General features: G+C 42.8%; 8 non-coding genes across 8 annotated transcripts; all 8 read left to right on the forward strand.

Moving 5' to 3' along the window:
- Positions 1 to 1038: 1038 nt before the first annotated feature.
- Positions 1039 to 1231, forward strand: LOC141179707 (U2 spliceosomal RNA). Its single transcript, XR_012255695.1, has one exon. It is a non-coding gene; the product is annotated as a U2 spliceosomal RNA (small nuclear RNA).
- A 1115-nt stretch (positions 1232 to 2346) lies between these two features.
- LOC141180269 (U2 spliceosomal RNA) lies at positions 2347 to 2537 on the forward strand. The gene has a single exon (XR_012256031.1). It is a non-coding gene; the product is annotated as a U2 spliceosomal RNA (small nuclear RNA).
- Positions 2538 to 8919: 6382 nt separating this feature from the next.
- LOC141179807 (U2 spliceosomal RNA) lies at positions 8920 to 9110 on the forward strand. The gene has a single exon (XR_012255772.1). It is a non-coding gene; the product is annotated as a U2 spliceosomal RNA (small nuclear RNA).
- A 1112-nt stretch (positions 9111 to 10222) lies between these two features.
- LOC141180281 (U2 spliceosomal RNA) lies at positions 10223 to 10413 on the forward strand. Its single transcript, XR_012256042.1, has one exon. It is a non-coding gene; the product is annotated as a U2 spliceosomal RNA (small nuclear RNA).
- A 1115-nt stretch (positions 10414 to 11528) lies between these two features.
- On the forward strand, positions 11529 to 11719 carry LOC141180293 (U2 spliceosomal RNA). Its single transcript, XR_012256053.1, has one exon. It is a non-coding gene; the product is annotated as a U2 spliceosomal RNA (small nuclear RNA).
- A 1115-nt stretch (positions 11720 to 12834) lies between these two features.
- On the forward strand, positions 12835 to 13025 carry LOC141179529 (U2 spliceosomal RNA). The gene has a single exon (XR_012255536.1). It is a non-coding gene; the product is annotated as a U2 spliceosomal RNA (small nuclear RNA).
- A 1118-nt stretch (positions 13026 to 14143) lies between these two features.
- Positions 14144 to 14334, forward strand: LOC141179230 (U2 spliceosomal RNA). The gene has a single exon (XR_012255265.1). It is a non-coding gene; the product is annotated as a U2 spliceosomal RNA (small nuclear RNA).
- Positions 14335 to 20478: 6144 nt separating this feature from the next.
- On the forward strand, positions 20479 to 20678 carry LOC141179820 (U2 spliceosomal RNA). The gene has a single exon (XR_012255778.1). It is a non-coding gene; the product is annotated as a U2 spliceosomal RNA (small nuclear RNA).
- The last annotated feature ends 977 nt before the right edge of the window (positions 20679 to 21655 follow it).

Genomic DNA, 21655 nt, shown 5'->3' on the forward strand with positions numbered 1-21655 from the left:
TTGTGTCCGCCGGACTTTGCAAGTCAAGAATGGCTCCGCGGGCAGGTCCATGTCTCGCTTCTTCCTGCTTCCTCTTTGGAGGCGACTCGGCTGGGACAAGTGGGACAGCTCCTTCCCCTACAACTGGACGACGCCATGGTTCTACGGAGACGTCGTTCGATTTGTGGGGGAGCATCAACTGGAGGGACTCAAGCCCGACTTGTGGAAGCCCAAAACTATCCACAAGCTAATCAGAGCCAAGGATGACGTGGAGAACATCACAGGACTTCACCAGGACACGCTGGAGACTGTGTGGACAAATGTGTCGTCTGACAGGCTGACCAACGGGCACAAGGACTTGTCGTGGATGGCGATTCAGGGCGGACTGCCCGTCCGGTCATTCATGCATGCCCGGAACCTGTGTAAGACCCGGTACTGCCCAAGGTGCCCCTTCGTGGAGGAAACATCTTTGCACACTTTTTGGGACTGCGGATTTGCACAGCGCCTATTGACTGCACTTGAGGACGACCTGAGGAACTCTGTCCCCAGGGCGAGCCTATCGCACCATTCTGTGCTTTACGGACTCTTCCCTGGGGTTCATACCGTCGGAGCCATCCAGGAGGCTTGGCGCCTTATGAACTGCTTCAAGGATGCCGTTTGGGTCGCCAGGAACCGGCTCATCTTGAGGAGGGAGAGGATGTCCATCCAGGACTGCCGCAGGCTGATCCACAGCCTGCTCAGAGACTATTCCATCATGGACGGTCCGGAGGACGAGGACGAGGACTAAACCCCTCCTCCCCCTCTCCCCTTATGTGTCTTGTCTTTCAATAAAGCTTCGGGCCTGTGATTTTCCCCTCCCCATCCCCTTTTTCCCAATCCCCATCCCTTATCACGGTTCGTCGTACTGTATTGATTGACATGCTTTTTCTTTCAGATTGAGTGTTTTGTGTAGCATAGGGGTGTGATGTGTCTAGTTAGTGCGTCGTATCCTCATGCTATGTAAATATGATGTAGAATTCTGTGTGTACTGGGCTGCGGCACTGTACACTGTCTATTAACTTATTTTTTGTGCTAATAAAAGATATATTCAATCAAAAAATCTGTTCTTATCAGTTTAATATCTGATACGTCCCCTATCTGGGGACCATATATTAAATGGATTTTTAGAACAGGGAGATGGAAAAAGAGCTTGCTCTGTCCACTCCACGCATTGACCTGGTATTGCAGTATCTCCAGGACCGGTGCACCCCTTCTTTAATGCAGTTTCTAAAATCAGAAAGAATTGAATTCAATGTTTTTTGTTCATTTTGCTTGTTTGTCGGATTTTGGGATGGACTCTTTGGCTTTGCTTTTCTTCTCCTCATTGGATTTTTCATGTTCAAAGTTGCAGAAGCCAGATTACAAGCTCATTTTGGTTCAACTTCAGCAACTGTGCATTGCATTGCCATGTAATGTGATGCAATGCTATCTTTCTAGCTCTCCCTTTTTACTTCCTTTTGGATAAACAGACATATTAGGCAAGCATTTTGGAGCTTTCACCTAAATAACTACAGGTGGTGAGATAAGCTGCACAATATAATTGACCTTTCAGTATATTGTTGCACACACACCATCTATTTAGCAAATGCCCTTGTTATCAACAGCAGCCTTTTAAACTCACCTGAGCTAACAGGTATGTGCGCTGGTTACTCTGCTGCGCTTAAAATTTCTTTTTTGGTTTGCTACAATGCCTTTTCTGAAACGTTGTCTCCTTCTGCTGGAACACTGACTTCTTTCATTTAATGCCTGCAGACTATAAAAGAGAACCCAACCCAAAAAGTTTGGTTGATTAGTCTGTGGCATTCTGTTAAACTGTTGCTTATGGCGGTCTCTGTGAGCTTCTCAGCGACATTCAGCCAGCCAGGTATCCTGCCTGCAGTAGATGGAATGTGGCAATGGAACGCTGGCTGCGCGTGTCATAATAGGCTCTGAGCCTTTATATACCTGTGCACAGCAGCAGCCACCTTCAGTCTGCTGCTGGACAGCCAGCAGCAGCAGCAGCAGGAGAGGTATGTAATCAGGAGCCCTCCTGCTAAGGGTAGACAGCTGCTCGTTCCACCCCACCCCCCGCCTTAATTGGTTCTCCTCCCTTCCAACGGTGTTGAGGCGGGTGGGAACAGCAGGGGGTGAAGGTGCTGTGTTTAAAGAGGTGGAGTTATGCAGATCTAAAACGCGTGGATTGCAGCAGCAGCAAGCCGAAAAGTGCAGGCATGTAAGGGATCTAGAGGTTGACAACATGTCTTCTTAACGGGAGTCCAGGAGCTCATCTCCACAAATGGACTTTTCAGGATCCTTGGGTGGCTCCGTAGTTTGAAACCAATTCTGGTTATCGCTTCTCGGCCTTTTGGCTAAGATCAAGTGTAGTATCTGTTCTTATCAGTTTAATATCTGATACGTCCCCTATCTGGGGACCATATATTAAATGGATTTTTAGAACAGGGAGATGGAAAAAGAGCTTGCTCTGTCCACTCCACGCATTGACCTGGTATTGCAGTATCTCCAGGACCGGTGCACCCCTTCTTTAATGCAGTTTCTAAAATCAGAAAGAATTGAATTCAATGTTTTTTGTTCATTTTGCTTGTTTGTCGGATTTTGGGATGGACTCTTTGGCTTTGCTTTTCTTCTCCTCATTGGATTTTTCATGTTCAAAGTTGCAGAAGCCAGATTACAAGCTCATTTTGGTTCAACTTCAGCAACTGTGCATTGCATTGCCATGTAATGTGATGCAATGCTATCTTTCTAGCTCTCCCTTTTTACTTCCTTTTGGATAAACAGACATATTAGGCAAGCATTTTGGAGCTTTCACCTAAATAACTACAGGTGGTGAGATAAGCTGCACAATATAATTGACCTTTCAGTATATTGTTGCACACACACCATCTATTTAGCAAATGCCCTTGTTATCAACAGCAGCCTTTTAAACTCACCTGAGCTAACAGGTATGTGCGCTGGTTACTCTGCTGCGCTTAAAATTTCTTTTTTGGTTTGCTACAATGCCTTTTCTGAAACGTTGTCTCCTTCTGCTGGAACACTGACTTCTTTCATTTAATGCCTGCAGACTATAAAAGAGAACCCAACCCAAAAAGTTTGGTTGATTAGTCTGTGGCATTCTGTTAAACTGTTGCTTATGGCGGTCTCTGTGAGCTTCTCAGCGACATTCAGCCAGCCAGGTATCCTGCCTGCAGTAGATGGAATGTGGCAATGGAACGCTGGCTGCGCGTGTCATAATAGGCTCTGAGCCTTTATATACCTGTGCACAGCAGCAGCCACCTTCAGTCTGCTGCTGGACAGCCAGCAGCAGCAGCAGGAGAGGTATGTAATCAGGAGCCCTCCTGCTAAGGGTAGACAGCTGCTCGTTCCACCCCACCCCCCGCCTTAATTGGTTCTCCTCCCTTCCAACGGTGTTGAGGCGGGTGGGAACAGCAGGGGGTGAAGGTGCTGTGTTTAAAGAGGTGGAGTTATGCAGATCTAAAACGCGTGGATTGCAGCAGCAGCAAGCCGAAAAGTGCAGGCATGTAAGGGATCTAGAGGTTGACAACATGTCTTCTTAACGGGAGTCCAGGAGCTCATCTCCACAAATGGACTTTTCAGGATCCTTGGGTGGCTCCGTAGTTTGAAACCAATTCTGGTTATCGCTTCTCGGCCTTTTGGCTAAGATCAAGTGCTTTATTGCAGGAGATTGTGGTTGAAGGGCACTCGGGTACCCCTCTCCTTGGCCTGGCAGGATCGTCCACTTTGGTGGACTTAACCTGCTTGCTGCTATTAGGGAGAGGGCTTAGTCCCAGGGTAACGAGTTGCGATCCCCCAGCTTCCAGGTGTTTTTCGCTGCAAGAACACTGGGAGCGCAGATTGCAAGCGGCTGCAATTTGCAACCTTGTTGCGTTTTTCCATGGAGGTTGACCCTAACCTCGTGCCTCTTTATGCAAGGCTAAAAAACTCTATCCGAGTTCACTTCACGGCGGGTGGCTCGGATATGAGGAAATTAGGGTATGTAGTCCAGGACGTGCTCAGGAACCTTCTTGGCGTACAAAGGAATGAAATTCTCTCCATCCAGGATTATCCCAGAAGAGGTGACTATGACATCACATTCACCGGAGAAGGTATTTTTAGAGATGTACTAGAAAAGTTAAAAAAAGTTGAAAATAGTCCTGTTTTGAAAGGGATACACATTGTTGAGCACGTCCTGGATGAGGTAAGACTGGTTATTGTAAAAATATTTTCGCCCTTTGTTTCTGCTCCAGAAGTAATGTCATTTCTAGCAATTTATTTTAAAAGTGTTAAATGTATTGGGAAGATATTAAACGAATATAACATATGGACATCTAAGTGGAAATTCCTTGTGAAGTGTACAAGAGATCCAAATACACCAGGTGGTATACGGCTCCCCCCTGCCCGTTTCAAAATTGGGCAAACAAATGGGGATTTCTTCTTTTCTGGGATGCCAGTATATTGCAGAAATTGTGGGCGCTATGGTCATTCAAAAGAAAACTGTCATGTATCATGTAGAAATTGTGCTAGTGAAGAACATGAGACAAAAGAATGCCCTAAGGAAAAGAAATGCAGTTTTTGCCAGACTCCAGGTCACTTTTATTTTTCTTGCCCTCACAGATTTCGGGAAGATGAGCAAAAGGGGAAGTCCAAGACGTCCGACCAAGGACCAAAAGATCAGACCACCCCTCAGGAGGAGGAACAACAACCTGGAGCCTCTGGAGACAATAAGGGCGTACCAAATAGTGAAGTGTCTCCAGAGTCTATGACAGGTAAAATACCAAATCCCAAAACCTGGCTGCAGGACCTGCGGGAGTCCAAAAGGAGGGCTGAGAAGGAGCAGAAGGGCACTACTGGTAAGGTCAAAAGGGACCGGCAAAAGGCCGACACAGAAGCCCATGCCCAGTCTGGGTCTCCTAGTGCTGAGGGCGCTGAGTGGATAAAGGTGGGTCCTAAGAAAAAGAAAAAGGGTGGTTCGGAGGAGGCAGCAGGAGGTGAACAGATGGACACTTCTCCAGAAGGGGACGTGGACGCTGGACCCTCAGGGGTTTCGGTCTCCGCTGCTACAGGTGGGGACCGGGATCTTGCTGCCTCTGAAGAGTCAGAGGCTCTGCCTTGTGCGCAACCTCCTCCTATAGGACGACCTTCTACAGGTCAAACAGGGGCGGCGGAACCCCTCGGGGACCCACCTGATGAGGAACCGCATGGCCAGCCAATGGAGACCCAGCGGGTTCTGCCAGCCAGCCCTCCGAGCTATGCCAGTGTAGCGTCGGGTTTATATAAATGTGGTAATCTTTCCTCCTCCACGGAGACTCTCGTGACGATACTATCAGATGAGGAGGGAGGCGCAAGCCCAGTGGTCTGATCAGGTTCATCGGACAGGTAAATCCGTTGCTCTTAGTTACCTAAGTAAAATTTCTACATTTTCTAATGATGGCTGAACTCAAAGGTATTTCCCTCAACGTGAGAGGCATAAAATCTAACACGAGAAGATCTGCTCTTTTTAATTTTTTTACGTGTTTTACTGCATCTGTATTTTTTCTGCAAGAATGTAATATCCCACATGAAATGTCATATCAAAAATATAAAGATGAGTGGAAGTGTGGGCCATCTGTCTGGTCCGGATCGAATGCTGCAGGATCAGCGGGTGTAGCCATACTTTTTAAAGGGAACGTTTTAATTGATTTTATTCAGGAAATTTTACCAGGTCGTATTTTATTAGTGAAAGCTTTTATTGATGGTATTAGATGGCAGTTTTTAAATTTTTATGGATCCCCAGAGAAAAATGAAAGAGCCGAAATGCTTGATCTTTTACCATTATTTATTAATAACTCTGAACCTTTTATCTTAGCAGGGGATTTTAATTGTGTTTTAAAAGGTGAAAACCGGCGCTCCAGCTCTGTAAGCAGGAACTACGATAAAACCTCAGGTATGCTACATGATATAGTCAAAGATGCTAAATTGATAGACATATATAAAGAGTGTCATAGTGACAGCACAGAGGACGCCGGTTTCACTTGGAGCAATGCTAATTGTAGCTCTAGGATTGATTTTATTTTTGGTTCAGATAAAACAATACCTGCCAAATGTGAAGTTTTAACTAATATATTTTCAGACCATAAACTTTTATCCTTTACCATAAAAGTAAATGACAACAAAAAATGTGGTAAGAAAAGCTGGAAAATGAACGTATCCCTTTTAACCGACCCGCAGATTTTATCAGATTTTATTGAGTTTTATAGGAAATGTAGAAAAGGGAAAAAAACAAATGAGACTATGAGTGTATGGTGGGATAGAATGAAAGTAAAAATAAAAGACTTTTTTATTAAAAAGAGTATATGTAGAGCCAAAGAAAAATATGAAGAATATAGAATTTTAAATACCCGCCTACAAACATTATTTAAGCTCAGAGACAATGGGATAGATGTACAAGTTGATATTTCAAACTTAAAAGAAGAGATTTCAAAATGGCTAGAACAAAAAGGAAAAGAGATCATTTTTCGTTCTAGAGTACAACATATAGAAGAAAATGAAAAGTGTTCCAGATATTTTTTTAGGAAAAATAAAAAAGAAAAAGTGATAATTGACCATATAGATGGTGAGAATAATATAAAAAATATGCTGGGTAAAGTTGAGGTTTTTTTTTCTAATCTTTTTAATGGAAAAAATATAGATAATAAATTAATGGATGATTCGCTGCAAGGACTAACAGCTGTTTTAGATCCCGCATCCCACGAGTTTTTATCCCCTTTTGGAACAAGAAGTGTTAAAAACTATTAAAAGTTTTAAAACTGGAAAGGTCCCTGGTCCTGATGGCATCCCAATAGAATTTTATGTATGTTTTTATGATATTTTAAAAGATGATTTGTTTTATTTGTTTACTGAGGTTTTTAATAATAAGGTTTTATTAAATTCCTGGAAGAAAGGTGAAGTCTCCCTCCTATACAAAAAAGGCGATAAATCAAAATTAGAAAACTGGAGACCAATAACACTTTTAAATTGTGACTATAAAATAATGGCTAAAATTTGTGCAAATCGTCTAAAAGAAGTCATCAGCAAAGTTATTCATTCTAATCAAGTGTGTGGGGTGCCGGGGCGCAGTATATGGGACAATCTGAATTTAGTGAAAGACTGTATTGAGGATGTGAAAGACAGAAAGGGGAAAATGGCGATTTTATCTATTGATTTTGAAAAAGCATTTGACCGTGTCTCACACTTTTATCTTTTTAAAGTTTTAGAGAAAATGGGCATACCAGAAGGGTTTTTACTATCGCTTAAAGCATTTTACAAGGATTGTACAAGTAAGATTTTAGTGAATGGTTTTAAGACACAAGAGGTATTTTTACGGTCAGGGGTGAAACAGGGATGCCCTCTGTCCCCCCTACTGTTTATCTGTGCACTGGAACCAATGTTATGTGCAATACGCCAAAATAAACAGATATGCGGTGTCCCTCTGCCTGGAAGCGGTGGTTTGGAGGCCAAGGTTGTAGGCTACATGGATGACGTGGCGGTCTTGTGTACAGATGCACCATCACTTACGGCCACTCTCCATCAAGTGCAATCCTTTTGCCTAGCTTCTGGTTTTAAAATCAATTTTAATAAGTGTAACATTTTAAGTGTTGGGGGGATGATTTTACGTGATGTACCAATTAATGTCTCCGAATCCATTTCCATTTTAGGTATATCATTCACTGAAAATAATGATGGTTATAATAGTTGGGAAACAGTTATACAGAAAGTAAATACGAAAATATGTATGTGGAACATGAGGAGACTTACAATGGAGGGTAAAGTATTGGTTTTAAAGATGGTGATTTTACCTCTTTTATTGTATCTTAGCATGGTTTTCCCCCCGCCTGTTAATGTTTTAAAAAAGATAACCAAAACCTGTTTTACCTTCTTTTGGAACTCAAAAATGGAAAAGCTGAAAAGAGAAATCGTGATGAAATCAAAAGTAAAAGGTGGTAAAGATTTTCCAGATTTTAATAGGTTTCTTTTAATCCATCTGTTCGTTTACTGTTTTAATGCCCTTTTTAAGAATCACTATTCGTCCTTTTTTATGCGTTTTAATACAGGATTTTTTATGAGAAAGTTTGGATGGTATGAAGTTAATATATCTGTGCCCCATGCTTTTAATTTGTCGACGCATTATGAGATTTTAAAGAAAATAGTGTCCGATTTTAATTTAGGGACTAAGAAAATAGAGGAATTAAGAAATAGTAAGAAACTAATTAAAGAAATACGTAAAAGTGAGGAAATATGTAATGTTGACAGATATGATGATGACAAATCTATGTCTATCTGGAAAATGATTAACGTTTTTTATCTTTTTAATGAACAGAGAGATCTGGCTTGGAGTTGCATGCACCGCTGTCTTCCTTGCCGGGCATTCCAATACAGAAGAGGATTTGTGAGGTCTGCCATCTGCCCAAGAGCCGGATGCCAAGACGAGGAAACGGTGGAACATCTATTATGGACATGTAATTTTGCAAAGGATTTCTGGAGAAGACTGCTCCCCCTACTGGAAAGGGTGGCAGACCTCAAGGACTTTACATATAAAACTGTGCTATACGGATTTATGGAATGCCCCACAATGGACCAGTACACAATGGCTTGGAAGACAGTGAACTGCGCTAAGTCATCTCTCTGGAAAGCGCGCAACATTGCTATTTTTAAACAAGATGTTTTATCAGTGAATGATGTTTTAAGTTTATGTTTATGTGAAATGTATACTTATTATTTAATTGACAAAAAGAAGAATGTACATATTTCCAAAAAATGGCTTGTTGACCAATGGAACCTAATTATTTAAAATCTTTGTATTTTTTTGTTTTGTAAATTTCAGTTGTCTTTTAACGTTTGGTATTTGTGTAATTATGCTTGTAATTTGTTAAAGTTTTAATAAACGGTTTTATCCCTCTGCAGGGGATAGCCAAATTAAAAAAAAAAAATCTGTTCTTATCAGTTTAATATCTGATACGTCCCCTATCTGGGGACCATATATTAAATGGATTTTTAGAACAGGGAGATGGAAAAAGAGCTTGCTCTGTCCACTCCACGCATTGACCTGGTATTGCAGTATCTCCAGGACCGGTGCACCCCTTCTTTAACGCAGTTTCTAAAATCAGAAAGAATTGAATTCAATGTTTTTTGTTCATTTTGCTTGTTTGTCGGATTTTGGGATGGACTCTTTGGCTTTGCTTTTCTTCTCCTCATTGGATTTTTCATGTTCAAAGTTGCACAAGCCAGATTACAAGCTCATTTTGGTTCAACTTCAGCAACTGTGCATTGCATTGCCATGTATTGTGATGCAATGCTATCTTTCTAGCTCTCCCTTTTTACTTCCTTTTGGATAAACAGACATATTAGGCAAGCATTTTGGAGCTTTCACCTAAATAACTACAGGTGGTGAGATAAGCTGCACAATATAATTGACCTTTCAGTATATTGTTGCACACACACCATCTATTTAGCAAATGCCCTTGTTATCAACAGCAGCCTTTTAAACTCACCTGAGCTAACAGGTATGTGCGCTGGTTACTCTGCTGCGCTTAAAATTTCTTTTTTGGTTTGCTACAATGCCTTTTCTGAAACGTTGTCTCCTTCTGCTGGAACACTGACTTCTTTCATTTAATGCCTGCAGACTATAAAAGAGAACCCAACCCAAAAAGTTTGGTTGATTAGTCTGTGGCATTCTGTTAAACTGTTGCTTATGGCGGTCTCTGTGAGCTTCTCAGCGACATTCAGCCAGCCAGGTATCCTGCCTGCAGTAGATGGAATGTGGCAATGGAACGCTGGCTGCGCGTGTCATAATAGGCTCTGAGCCTTTATATACCTGTGCACAGCAGCAGCCACCTTCAGTCTGCTGCTGGACAGCCAGCAGCAGCAGCAGGAGAGGTATGTAATCAGGAGCCCTCCTGCTAAGGGTAGACAGCTGCTCGTTCCACCCCACCCCCCGCCTTAATTGGTTCTCCTCCCTTCCAACGGTGTTGAGGCGGGTGGGAACAGCAGGGGGTGAAGGTGCTGTGTTTAAAGAGGTGGAGTTATGCAGATCTAAAACGCGTGGATTGCAGCAGCAGCAAGCCGAAAAGTGCAGGCATGTAAGGGATCTAGAGGTTGACAACATGTCTTCTTAACGGGAGTCCAGGAGCTCATCTCCACAAATGGACTTTTCAGGATCCTTGGGTGGCTCCGTAGTTTGAAACCAATTCTGGTTATCGCTTCTCGGCCTTTTGGCTAAGATCAAGTGTAGTATCTGTTCTTATCAGTTTAATATCTGATACGTCCCCTATCTGGGGACCATATATTAAATGGATTTTTAGAACAGGGAGATGGAAAAAGAGCTTGCTCTGTCCACTCCACGCATTGACCTGGTATTGCAGTATCTCCAGGACCGGTGCACCCCTTCTTTAATGCAGTTTCTAAAATCAGAAAGAATTGAATTCAATGTATTTTGTTCATTTTGCTTGTTTGTCGGATTTTGGGATGGACTCTTTGGCTTTGGTTTTCTTCTCCTCATTGGATTTTTCATGTTCAAAGTTGCAGAAGCCAGATTACAAGCTCATTTTGGTTCAACTTCAGCAACTGTGCATTGCATTGCCATGTAATGTGATGCAATGCTATCTTTCTAGCTCTCCCTTTTTACTTCCTTTTGGATAAACAGACATATTAGGCAAGCATTTTGGAGCTTTCACCTAAATAACTACAGGTGGTGAGATAAGCTGCCCAATATAATTGACCTTTCAGTATATTGTTGCACACACACCATCTATTTAGCAAATGCCCTTGTTATCAACAGCAGCCTTTTAAACTCACCTGAGCTAACAGGTATGTGCGCTGGTTACTCTGCTGCGCTTAAAATTTCTTTTTTGGTTTGCTACAATGCCTTTTCTGAAACGTTGTCTCCTTCTGCTGGAACACTGACTTCTTTCATTTAATGCCTGCAGACTATAAAAGAGAACCAAACCCAAAAAGTTTGGTTGATTAGTCTGTGGCATTCTGTTAAACTGTTGCTTATGGCGGTCTCTGTGAGCTTCTCAGCGACATTCAGCCAGCCAGGTATCCTGCCTGCAGTAGATGGAATGTGGCAATGGAACGCTGGCTGCGCGTGTCATAATAGGCTCTGAGCCTTTATATACCTGTGCACAGCAGCAGCCACCTTCAGTCTGCTGCTGGACAGCCAGCAGCAGCAGCAGCAGGAGAGGTATGTAATCAGGAGCCCTCCTGCTAAGGGTAGACAGCTGCTCGTTCCACCCCACCCCCCGCCTTAATTGGTTCTCCTCCCTTCCAACGGTGTTGAGGCGGGTGGGAACAGCAGGGGGTGAAGGTGCTGTGTTTAAAGAGGTGGAGTTATGCAGATCTAAAACGCGTGGATTGCAGCAGCAGCAAGCCGAAAAGTGCAGGCATGTAAGGGATCTAGAGGTTGACAACATGTCTTCTTAACGGGAGTCCAGGAGCTCATCTCCACAAATGGACTTTTCAGGATCCTTGGGTGGCTCCGTAGTTTGAAACCAATTCTGGTTATCGCTTCTCGGCCTTTTGGCTAAGATCAAGTGTAGTATCTGTTCTTATCAGTTTAATATCTGATACGTCCCCTATCTGGGGACCATATATTAAATGGATTTTTAGAACAGGGAGATGGAAAAAGAGCTTGCTCTGTCCACTCCACGCATTGACCTGGTATTGCAGTATCTCCAGGACCGGTGCACCCCTTCTTTAATGCAGTTTCTAAAATCAGAAAGAATTGAATTCAATGTTTTTTGTTCATTTTGCTTGTTTGTCGGATTTTGGGATGGACTCTTTGGCTTTGGTTTTCTTCTCCTCATTGGATTTTTCATGTTCAAAGTTGCAGAAGCCAGATTACAAGCTCATTTTGGTTCAACTTCAGCAACTGTGCATTGCATTGCCATGTAATGTGATGCAATGCTATCTTTCTAGCTCTCCCTTTTTACTTCCTTTTGGATAAACAGACATATTAGGCAAGCATTTTGGAGCTTTCACCTAAATAACTACAGGTGGTGAGATAAGCTGCACAATATAATTGACCTTTCAGTATATTGTTGCACACACACCATCTATTTAGCAAATGCCCTTGTTATCAACAGCAGCCTTTTAAACTCACCTGAGCTAACAGGTATGTGCGCTGGTTACTCTGCTGCGCTTAAAATTTCTTTTTTGGTTTGCTACAATGCCTTTTCTGAAACGTTGTCTCCTTCTGCTGGAACACTGACTTCTTTCATTTAATGCCTGCAGACTATAAAAGAGAACCCAACCCAAAAAGTTTGGTTGATTAGTCTGTGGCATTCTGTTAAACTGTTGCTTATGGCGGTCTCTGTGAGCTTCTCAGCGACATTCAGCCAGCCAGGTATCCTGCCTGCAGTAGATGGAATGTGGCAATGGAACGCTGGCTGCGCGTGTCATAATAGGCTCTGAGCCTTTATATACCTGTGCACAGCAGCAGCCACCTTCAGTCTGCTGCTGGACAGCCAGCAGCAGCAGCAGCAGGAGAGGTATGTAATCAGGAGCCCTCCTGCTAAGGGTAGACAGCTGCTCGTTCCACCCCACCCCCCGCCTTAATTGGTTCTCCTCCCTTCCAACGGTGTTGAGGCGGGTGGGAACAGCAGGGGGTGAAGGTGCTGTGTTTAAAGAGGTGGAGTTATGCAGATCTAAAACGCGTGGATTGCAGCAGCAGCAAGCCGAAAAGTGCAGGCATGTAAGGGATCTAGAGGTTGACAACATGTCTTCTTAACGGGAGTCCAGGAGCTCATCTCCACAAATGGACTTTTCAGGATCCTTGGGTGGCTCCGTAGTTTGAAACCAATTCTGGTTATCGCTTCTCGGCCTTTTGGCTAAGATCAAGTGTAGCATCTGTTCTTATCAGTTTAATATCTGATACGTCCCCTATCTGGGGACCATATATTAAATGGATTTTTAGAACAGGGAGATGGAAAAAGAGCTTGCTCTGTCCACTCCACGCATTGACCTGGTATTGCAGTATCTCCAGGACCGGTGCACCCCTTCTTTAATGCAGTTTCTAAAATCAGAAAGAATTGAATTCAATGTTTTTTGTTCATTTTGCTTGTTTGTCGGATTTTGGGATGGACTCTTTGGCTTTGCTTTTCTTCTCCTCATTGGATTTTTCATGTTCAAAGTTGCAGAAGCCAGATTACAAGCTCATTTTGGTTCAACTTCAGCAACTGTGCATTGCATTGCCATGTAATGTGATGCAATGCTATCTTTCTAGCTCTCCCTTTTTACTTCCTTTTGGATAAACAGACATATTAGGCAAGCATTTTGGAGCTTTCACCTAAATAACTACAGGTGGTGAGATAAGCTGCACAATATAATTGACCTTTCAGTATATTGTTGCACACACACCATCTATTTAGCAAATGCCCTTGTTATCAACAGCAGCCTTTTAAACTCACCTGAGCTAACAGGTATGTGCGCTGGTTACTCTGCTGCGCTTAAAATTTCTTTTTTGGTTTGCTACAATGCCTTTTCTGAAACGTTGTCTCCTTCTGCTGGAACACTGACTTCTTTCATTTAATGCCTGCAGACTATAAAAGAGAACCCAACCCAAAAAGTTTGGTTGATTAGTCTGTGGCATTCTGTTAAACTGTTGCTTATGGCGGTCTCTGTGAGCTTCTCAGCGACATTCAGCCAGCCAGGTATCCTGCCTGCAGTAGATGGAATGTGGCAATGGAACGCTGGCTGCGCGTGTCATAATAGGCTCTGAGCCTTTATATACCTGTGCACAGCAGCAGCCACCTTCAGTCTGCTGCTGGACAGCCAGCAGCAGCAGCAGCAGCAGGAGAGGTATGTAATCAGGAGCCCTCCTGCTAAGGGTAGACAGCTGCTCGTTCCACCCCACCCCCCGCCTTAATTGGTTCTCCTCCCTTCCAACGGTGTTGAGGCGGGTGGGAACAGCAGGGGGTGAAGGTGCTGTGTTTAAAGAGGTGGAGTTATGCAGATCTAAAACGCGTGGATTGCAGCAGCAGCAAGCCGAAAAGTGCAGGCATGTAAGGGATCTAGAGGTTGACAACATGTCTTCTTAACGGGAGTCCAGGAGCTCATCTCCACAAATGGACTTTTCAGGATCCTTGGGTGGCTCCGTAGTTTGAAACCAATTCTGGTTATCGCTTCTCGGCCTTTTGGCTAAGATCAAGTGTAGTATCTGTTCTTATCAGTTTAATATCTGATACGTCCCCTATCTGGGGACCATATATTAAATGGATTTTTAGAACAGGGAGATGGAAAAAGAGCTTGCTCTGTCCACTCCACGCATTGACCTGGTATTGCAGTATCTCCAGGATCGGTGCACCCCTTCTTTAATGCAGTTTCTAAAATCAGAAAGAATTGAATTCAATGTTTTTTGTTCATTTTGCTTGTTTGTCGGATTTTGGGATGGACTCTTTGGCTTTGCTTTTCTTCTCCTCATTGGATTTTTCATGTTCAAAGTTGCAGAAGCCAGATTACAAGCTCATTTTGGTTCAACTTCAGCAACTGTGCATTGCATTGCCATGTAATGTGATGCAATGCTATCTTTCTAGCTCTCCCTTTTTACTTCCTTTTGGATAAACAGACATATTAGGCAAGCATTTTGGAGCTTTCACCTAAATAACTACAGGTGGTGAGATAAGCTGCACAATATAATTGACCTTTCAGTATATTGTTGCACACACACCATCTATTTAGCAAATGCCCTTGTTATCAACAGCAGCCTTTTAAACTCACCTGAGCTAACAGGTATGTGCGCTGGTTACTCTGCTGCGCTTAAAATTTCTTTTTTGGTTTGCTACAATGCCTTTTCTGAAACGTTGTCTCCTTCTGCTGGAACACTGACTTCTTTCATTTAATGCCTGCAGACTATAAAAGAGAACCCAACCCAAAAAGTTTGGTTGATTAGTCTGTGGCATTCTGTTAAACTGTTGCTTATGGCGGTCTCTGTGAGCTTCTCAGCGACATTCAGCCAGCCAGGTATCCTGCCTGCAGTAGATGGAATGTGGCAATGGAACGCTGGCTGCGCGTGTCATAATAGGCTCTGAGCCTTTATATACCTGTGCACAGCAGCAGCCACCTTCAGTCTGCTGCTGGACAGCCAGCAGCAGCAGCAGCAGGAGAGGTATGTAATCAGGAGCCCTCCTGCTAAGGGTAGACAGCTGCTCGTTCCACCCCACCCCCCGCCTTAATTGGTTCTCCTCCCTTCCAACGGTGTTGAGGCGGGTGGGAACAGCAGGGGGTGAAGGTGCTGTGTTTAAAGAGGTGGAGTTATGCAGATCTAAAACGCGTGGATTGCAGCAGCAGCAAGCCGAAAAGTGCAGGCATGTAAGGGATCTAGAGGTTGACAACATGTCTTCTTAACGGGAGTCCAGGAGCTCATCTCCACAAATGGACTTTTCAGGATCCTTGGGTGGCTCCGTAGTTTGAAACCAATTCTGGTTATCGCTTCTCGGCCTTTTGGCTCAGATCGGGGTGTTTGCCTCGGTCTGGGCTGAGGGGTGCGTATTTTCGGCTCGTGTGGTGGAGAAAGCGATCCGTGCCTTGGGCATTACAATGGCGGCTGTAAAGAATACCGTGCGATTGGAGGTTATTGAGGACCACAGACATAACATCGGCTTGGAATTTATTGTCCGGAATATAGTGATGGAATTGACGGGATTTAAACTGGAGAAGATTTTTTGTATCCAGGAGTTTCCTAAAGCTGGTAATTATGACATTTCTTTCTACTTGGAAGCAGACTGTTTGACTTTCTTTCAGCGTTTAAAAGAGAAAAGACATCATGAGTATTTACAATTTATAATCCCTAAGCCTTTGTTTTCTAATATTGAAAGGCCCATTACTGTACACATGTATAACCCGTTTGTGGAGATCCCTTTGATTAGAGCTTTCTTATCACGGTATTGCTCAGTAATAAGGGGGGGAATCATGCAAAAGAATATTTTTGCTGTTTTCAATGGGAATGTGAAATTTTGGGCTCGTTTCAAATCTGACCCTGAGGGTATTGGTGGAACCATGCACCCACCTGCAAATTTCTCCATTGGAGGAAATAGAGGATTCCTACATTATCCTGGTCAGCCCTCTTTTTGTAGGAAATGTTTTTGTTATGGCCATATAGCTGCGGAATGTACCTCTGATGTAACTTGTAGGAATTGTAAAAAATCAGGGCATGAAGCCTTTGAATGTCCCTATCCTGCAATATGTGACTTATGTGGTGAAAATGGCCACACTTGTAGATCATGTCCTAATGTTAGCCGTCAGGTTTTTTTGGCGCGTCTTAATACTGAGAGACGTAGGACATGGGGGGAGAGACAGGGGGCTCCTCAGGCACAGGAGGGCCCTACTGAAATCCCTCGTGTTGTTCCTGAAACTACTACAATGGTGGAGGAAGTGGTGGATTTTATTCCCACTGTGGCTGAGGTGCATGATATCACTGTAGAGGGAAATCTTGGAGACCAGGTGCAGCCTGACGTGGGTGTGGCACCACCTGTAGAGTTGCCTTCTGGGTCAGGGGCTGAGACGGCTCTCAGTGAGGTAATTGAGGAGGTGGAAAGCTCTGAGGAGATGTCTGCCCCAAGTTCCGTTGACATACAGTGGTCAGTTTCTCCAGAGGAAATAGAGGCTGCCAGGATGCCTTCAGCTGAAAATGCTGCCATCGTTTGTAAAGCCTTGGCCAAACAGAAGAAGACTGGTAAAACTGTAAAGAGGTTACAAAAGAAGAAATTTGAGTCTTTTGAGTCTCACAACCCTTTTTCCGTCCTATCTGACTCTGGGGAGGACTCACATTTGAATGAACCTTATAAGGCCACTCCCATATCACCTAGTGAAGGTTTCTTAGAGGAAAAGGATGTGGCAGGCTTGGAGAGCCTATTTGAATTTTCTGAGGTGGCCTGAGACATGTTGATTTCCTTTTCTGGTCTTCCCGGTCTCCATAACCTGCATTGACACCTATGGTCCTGCGGCTGAAAATAATCTCCCAGAATGTACGTATGTTTGCATCAGCGACAAAGCGTGCCACTGTTCTGGACTATTTGGCATCTAAGGGCTGTGACATTATATGTGTTCAAGAATGTGGTTTATCTAAATTTCCTAAACAAAATGAGTGGCTGTATGGGGAGGCAGTGTGGTCCTTTTCTAATACTAACAGAAATGATGGCATTGGAATCCTTATCCAAAACAGAGACATTCGCTTAAAACAGAAAACTATTATTCTGGAAGGAAGATGTGCTTGTATCACTCTATCATACCTTGGTTGGGACTTTAAACTAATTTGCATATATGCAAATGTGGATAAAAATGAGCGCTTATCACTCTTCAAAAAATTGACTTTTTTTTTGCATGGCAAGTTGCCTGTTTTTGTTATTGGTGACTTTAACTGTATTTTTTCAAAAGAAGCAAGGGCAGGTTCATGGCAATCTAAAGTGGATGTTACAGGTAATCTATGGAACCAAATGACTAAAGGCTTCTCCCTTAGGGATGCTGTGTCGGAGAAGCCGGGACCTTTTACATATCATTCAGATGATGGCCATGCCGAGTCTAGACTGGACTATTTTTTTGTTTCCTCACCGGCAGTTAAATGTGTTAAGTATTCCCAAGAGAAAGTTTGCTTCTCTGATCATGAGTGTTTGCTTGGGGTGTTTGAGGTGGATGGTTTTTTCTATGGCAAAGGGAGGTGGCGGATGAATGTGAGTGTTCTGGATGACAAGCAAGTTTTCAGGTGTTTTTCAAAAAAATACCATGGTTGGGTGAGGAGGAAAAGGGATTTTTGCAATATCTTGGAATGGTGGGTGTGGGTCAAGGTTAGAATTAGGGATTTTTTCAGGAAAATTGGCTATATTAAGGCTAAAAAGAAGAGATTATTATATACACAAATAAATAGGAGGATTTCCTTTTTGCATGAATGTAGAGCTATGGGTATAGATGTTAAAAGTGAGTTGGTTAAAATGAAGAACGAAATGGGTGATTGGATGTTTGGACGAGGAAAGGAAATCATATTCCGGTCGAGAGTGAAGTTTAGGGAACAGAATGAGAAATGTACGCGCTTCTTTTTTAAGAAAATGTGTGGTGGTAAACGGGATATGCATGTGTTAGTGAATGATAAGGGTGATGAGGTACATGGTGAGGGAGTGATCAAGGAAGTGGTTAATTTTTATAAAGGCTTGTATGGGGAGAAAAAGTGTGATTTGGGGAACGAGAATGAGTTTTTGCAGGTACTTGGAAATTTTGTTACAGAAAGTGAAAGTCAGGCTTTGATGGATGATTTAACAGAGAAAGAATTGTTGGGTGTGATCTCCAAGTCTCCGAAGAACAAATCCCCTGGGCAGGATGGAATCCCATGTGATTTTTATGCAAAATATTGGGACGTTGTTTCTCAGGATCTGTTTGAAGTCATGAAATCCTTGTTTGCCGGAGTGAGTATGCCTGAGTGTATGAAGGGAGGTTTGGTTGTGTTATTGTTTAAAAAAGGTGATAGAAAGAGGCTAGCCAACTGGAGACCAATTACGCTGCTTAATGCTGATTATAAGATTTTTGCGAAAATTTTGGCTTGTCGTATGAGAGAAGTGATAGCATCTGTGATTGAGGAGGAACAAGTGTGTGCGGTGCCTGAACGGAGGATACAAGAGAACATCTGTCTGGTGAGGGATGTGCTAGAGGATTGTAAGAGTAGAAAGAAAGGTGTGATTGTATGTGCGCTTGACTTTGAAAAGGCCTTTGATTGTGTGGCTCACGTGTTTTTGTTCAATGTGTTGTTGAAAATGGGCTTTCCAGAACGTTTGGTTAGATTGATTATGGGAATGTATGAGGGTGCTAGAAGTGTGGTACAGGTGAATGTTTTTTTATCTGAGTCTTTTGAAATATTGTCAGGGGTGAGGCAGGGGTGCCCACTTTCTCCAATCATGTTTATTTGTGTGATGGAGCCCCTTCTCCAGCTTATTAGAAGGGATACAGTTTTTAAGGGGTTTTTGATCCCTGGCTGTGATGGTAAGGCAATTAAAGTGATTTGTTATATGGATGATGTGTGTGTGTTGTGTGATTCTGAGAGTGATGTCGCAAGGGTTAAATGGTTAGTCCAATGTTTTTGTGTGGCCTCTGCTTTCAAAATAAATTGGGAAAAAAGTAAGGTTAAGGGATTTTTTAGTAGTAAAAAAGTGTGTGATGCAGATATGGAATGTGTGGAAGGGGGGATTAAAGTGTTGGGGGTGTGTCTGGATGAGAGTTTAAAAGGGGACAAGAGTTGGGAGGATCTGGGTGGTAAAATTGCAAGGAAATTGGAATTATGGCGTCTGCGTGATCTGTCCTTTACTGGGAAAATTTTAATCATTAAAAGTATCATTCTCCCTATGCTTATTTATGTAGCTTTGATTTTTCCCCCACCTGTTGGAGTTTTGAAGAAGATTAATAGATTACTTTTTGTGTTCCTTTGGGGCAGTAATATAGAGAAGGCCAAGAGGGAATTTCTTCATAGGTGTAAAAGGAATGGTGGCCTAGGATTCCCTAACATCGAGACTTTTATTGGTCTGAATTGTATTAGTTTTTTTGCAGGACTTTTATTAAAGCAATCCAAGGCTGCATGTATGTGTAGATACCTTGGAGGCTCCGTCTTCCATCGGTTAAAATGGATGAATTATGATAACTGTAAACCTACTGCTTATGTATGCCCTTATTGGTACCTACAATTGGAATGTTTTATCAAAAAATTTCATCTTGAGAAAGTTCAGATGGTGGTTTTTCTGAAGAATAAAAGCATGGTGAAAAGGATGTGTGTGGATAATAGGATGTGTGAAATTAATGGGTTAAGGTCAGCTGAGGCGGAGGATGTCTGGTGTAAGCTGGTCAAACATGATATGTCTAACAAACAGAAAGATTTAGTTTGGATGTCTTTGCATGGGATTTTACCTGTGAGGAGTGTACAAAAAAGGAAAGGGTTGGCGGTGTCTGAAAGGTGTCCGAGAGAGCGGTGTGGGTGTAATGAAGAGGTCCATCATGTTCTATGGTCATGTAGGTTTGCGAAGGATGTTTGGTCTAAATTGGGTGGGTTATGTATGGAATTGACTGGGGTGAAACGTTTGAATTTTGAAATTGTCATGTTTGGGTTATGCATGTTAAACCGTGAAAAGGATAGGATTTTGTGGCTGTTTTTGGCTTGTGTGAAGGAGGTTTTGTGGAATTGCCGGAACTTGTATGTGTTTAAAAATGAGCGTTTTGAGGTGGATGATTGTGTTAAAATGGTCCTTGAGAAGTTATATTTCTATTATAAGTGTGATATGAAAGGTGGGATGGATGCAGAGGGAGTATGGAAATTCCGGAAATGGAAACATATAATTAGTCTGTAATTTTGTTTTTTTCTGATGTGTATATTGCATTTTTTCAATTTAACTGGATAATAAAAGAAACCATCATGATGAGTTTTAAACGATAAATGATTGTGGAATGGTTGTTTTTTTCAGATGAGGAGACGACCTTTTATTCTGCATTATTGTTTTAAACCTGAATGGTTTTGTAAAAAAAAAAAAAAAAAATCTGTTCTTATCAGTTTAATATCTGATACGTCCCCTATCTGGGGACCATATATTAAATGGATTTTTAGAACAGGGAGATGGAAAAAGAGCTTGCTCTGTCCACTCCACGCATTGACCTGGTATTGCAGTATCTCCGGGACCGGTGCACCCCTTCTTTAATGCAGTTTCTAAAATCAGAAAGAATTGAATTCAATGTTTTTTGTTCATTTTGCTTGTTTGTCGGATTTTGGGATGGACTCTTTGGCTTTGCTTTTCTTCTCCTCATTGGATTTTTCATGTTCAAAGTTGCAGAAGCCAGATGACAAACTCATTTTGGTTCAACTTCAGCAACTGTGCATTGCATTGCCATGTAATGTAATGCAATGCTATCTATCTAGCTCTCCCTCTTTACTTCCTTTTGGATAAACAGACATATTAGGCAAGCATTTTGGAGCTTTCACCTAAATAACTACAGGTGGTGAGATAAGCTGCACAATATAATTGACCTTTCAGTATATTGTTGCACACACACCATCTATTTAGCAAATGCCCTTGTTATCAACAGCAGCCTTTTAAACTCACCTGAGCTAACAGGTATGTGCGCTGGTTACTCTGCTGCGCTTAAAATTTCTTTTTTGGTTTGCTACAATGCCTTTTCTGAAACGTTGTCTCCCTCTGCTGGAACACTGACTTCTTTCATTTAATGCCTGCAGACTATAAAAGAGAACCCAACCCAAAAAGTTTGGTTGATTAGTCTGTGGCATTCTGTTAAACTGTTGCTTATGGCGGTCTCTGTGAGCTTCTCAGTGACATTCAGCCAGCCAGGTATCCTGCCTGCAGTAGATGGAATGTGGCAATGGAACGCTGGCTGCGCGTGTCATAATAGGCTCTGAGCCTTTATATACCTGCGCACAGCAGCAGCCACCTTCAGTCTGCTGCTGGACAGCCAGCAGCAGCAGGAGAGGTAAGTAATCAGCAGCCCTCCTGCTAAGGGTAGACAGCTGCTCGTTCCACCCCACCCCCCCGCATTAATTGGTTCTCCTCCCTTCCAACGGTGTTGAGGCGGGTGTGAACAGCAGGGGGTGAGGGTGCTGTGTTTAAAGAGGTGGAGTTATGCAGATCTAAAACGCGTGGATTGCAGCAGCAGCAAG

This window comes from Phyllobates terribilis, unplaced genomic scaffold, assembly GCF_046119375.1.
Source record: "Phyllobates terribilis strain yellow unplaced genomic scaffold, ASM4611937v1 Scaffold_30__1_contigs__length_15301838, whole genome shotgun sequence".
In the NCBI taxonomy this organism is placed as follows: domain Eukaryota; kingdom Metazoa; phylum Chordata; class Amphibia; order Anura; family Dendrobatidae; genus Phyllobates; species Phyllobates terribilis.